The 3019-nt window shown below is 36.9% G+C and overlaps 1 long non-coding RNA gene across 1 annotated transcript; it reads left to right on the top strand.

Moving 5' to 3' along the window:
* The first annotated feature begins 498 nt into the window (after window positions 1–498).
* Window positions 499–1888, top strand: LOC136808787 (uncharacterized). The gene is made up of 2 exons (XR_010846919.1): window positions 499–725; window positions 1610–1888. It is a non-coding gene; the product is annotated as an uncharacterized lncRNA (long non-coding RNA).
* The last annotated feature ends 1131 nt before the right edge of the window (window positions 1889–3019 follow it).

The following is a 3019-nucleotide window of genomic DNA, read 5'->3' as shown; positions in this document are numbered from 1 at the left end:
TCATATTTTGTCTTATCCTATATATTTTCGTGTCAAATTTGTTGCCACTCGATTTATTCACACTTTTGTCAGGATGTCCCAAATTATTACCTGTCTTCTACATTAGAGGTATACGGTTACTGTTTATTTTCAAGCTCGTATACGGTACAACCCAATAATTTTCTACACTTTACTTCGGGGCACGATTCACTTAGACAATAACCAAAATCTTCTCCGTTTGTCCCTGACCCGATGAAGTCTTTTTGCACTGTGCACTTGATATAAAAGCTGTTAATCAGGGTGTAACCCAATTCTACACCTGACGTACCGTACCCTTATTTTAAGAACGTTTGTTTGAACGTTTTTGAAGTTAGACAAATCGAAGAACTATCCATAAGCGGATCCATAATTTATCCATCCACGTTACTTTTTACTACATTCACAAATTCACACAAACTCCATTGGGGTACATTACAGCCGGCTTCTGTACTCCCTTTTTATTATCACGTTTGCTTTTAGATCACCCTGCAATATTCACTTTGGGATCGTTTTAAGACCCTATCCACATTATCGAAACACACATGCAATAATATGGCTCACCTGATGTCACACTTGATCGCTTCGAATTCATTAACGTTGGGCGTTCTCAAAGTTGTCAGCTTCGGAATGCTGGACAAACAATCCATACGATTTTTCACGAGTTTCTTCAAAATTTTACTTCTTCAATATCCAGAAAGCTCTATAAAGTAAGATCTCTTGTTTTGAGAAAATAATATAGTATTAGCTGTCTACATTAAACATAGAGTCTACTACTGCTATTATCTGATATTCCGATGGCGGATTAGCGGCCGCCCACGCTAAAGCTCTAAAGGGAGCGGGCCAATTTCCCATCGGAGAGGAATGATAGTCGGCCTTTGATGGGCATCATCAGTCGGGTTCAACAGTCCTTGCCCGTAAACCTTGAAATATTTCGGTTGGACCCGCCAATCTCCGAAAATGAGGGCTGGGTTACCAGACCTCCCGCTGCAAAATTCTTGACGTGGTCTCGCATTATTCTGTAATGTAAACCTTCCAGATGTTTAAAATTTTCCCGACCTTCAGAGCTTTAGCGTGTCGGATGAAAATTTCACCATCTGGATGCCAGATAACTACTGCTACTACCCCGTCTGAACCTTGCTTTCTGATAATTTTTGATGACGCCGAGTCCAATGAAGTAAACTTGATCGCGCCATCCGGTCTATCAAAAGAGCCTTAATTTGGCACCAGGCTATATTCAACCACAAGGTTTACATATAATTTTGCACTAGGAAAATTCTATTAGTTATAGTTCCATTTGTTTGGCTTAAATCCGATAATCATATGTGGTGATAATGATTAGTGGTAAATAATTACTCCGATTTTATGAAGTTATAGTAGAGTATCCAAAACACGAACCTCTATAACTCGAATGTTACCTTATCTAACTCCGAACGAATTTTGTGGCATCAGTTATTAAACTCTTGTTAACTCGAATTTGTTATAAATGCTACTGCGCCTTTGAGTTATGGAGATTTTACTTCAGAAAGTATTTCTCATATCAGAGTCTGACCAAACATTTTTATCGCTATTTTTCATTTCCATGAATTTTCAGATCAGCATTCATGAAGATTGCATCGAACACAAAATTAGCATCACTTCGAGAGGGTATCAAAATCTTTTTACGTAGTTTCATAGCTCCACGTAAAGATGAAGACACGAATATAGCGATGAAAGATCGCAAAATGAATGAACTTATAGATTTAGTTGAATCAGCGCTGGATGGGAGAGAATATATACCTTTATGAGAATTTTAAGAATTTTAGATATCGTATTTATATCTTTTATTTTTCGGAAATAAAGAAGACAAGATGTTTGTGTATCAAAGTATCAATCATATTTTGTCTTATCCTATATATTTTCGTGTCAAATTTGTTGCCACTCGATTTATTCACACTTTTGTCAGGATGTCCCAAATTATTACCTGTCTTCTACATTAGAGGTATACGGTTACTGTTTATTTTCAAGCTCGTATACGGTACAACCCAATAATTTTCTACACTTTACTTCGGGGCACGATTCACTTAGACAATAACCAAAATCTTCTCCGTTTGTCCCTGACCCGATGAAGTCTTTTTGCACTGTGCACTTGATATAAAAGCTGTTAATCAGGGTGTAACCCAATTCTACACCTGACGTACCGTACCCTTATTTTAAGAACGTTTGTCAGGCTGAATCATGAATGTTTACACCATCCATATAATCGGTACCATTACATGGAAAAGGCAACTATTGCTCGTGTTACTTATGGCATATCCAAAAAGCCATAAATTCGGCGCAGAAAATTGGGGGTCTTAGACATGTTCATTCATACCTCTAAAGAAGCGTGTTAGAATGTAGAATTCAAAACTGCCTTTTAATAAATTTTTTTTCACCCAAAAAAGTTATTAGGCAAAAACCAAAAAATGCTGACGTCAGCAAAATTTGTTTTTTTAATAATTCCAGTTTGGCTGATGGTATAAACATAGAATTATTATCAGATAGAATGAATTCATGCTTTTTTCCTCAAAATGAAGCGTGTCTGTAAGAGGTCCCTTAGTTGCAATGGGAATTCGATTGCACGTGTGCAATGATAATGTCATTTCTTTGTTCTTATTGTATTTTAATTGCATATTTTCTTATGCTTGAATAGATTCTTTTGAATTCTCAAAAAATTATGCACATAATTTGATTATTTTCAACTGGATATTTCGGGCACTTCGGTCCCCTCAATGCAATGGGGGTTGAATAAGCAGGGGAGTTGGAAAAAATCTCAAAATTTAATAAGCGGGGGGTTGGAATAAAAATGTCCTGGGTGGAAAATGTTTGAAAAAGAGGCTAATACAGCAGAATCAAGACAAACAAGGGAACTTTCAAAAACATTTTCCCAAAAATTTATAAGCGGGGGGGTTGGAATAAGAATGTCCTGGGTGGAAAATTTTCGAAAAATTAATTAGCGGGGGGGGCGGCTATTAGGTACCCGAGA

This window comes from Clytia hemisphaerica, unplaced genomic scaffold (assembly GCF_902728285.1).
Source record: "Clytia hemisphaerica strain Z4C2 unplaced genomic scaffold, Clytia hemisphaerica genome assembly, whole genome shotgun sequence".
Classification (NCBI taxonomy): domain Eukaryota; kingdom Metazoa; phylum Cnidaria; class Hydrozoa; order Leptothecata; family Clytiidae; genus Clytia; species Clytia hemisphaerica.
Note: the sequence above shows the minus strand (reverse complement) of the source record. Positions and strands in the feature narration are given on the sequence as shown.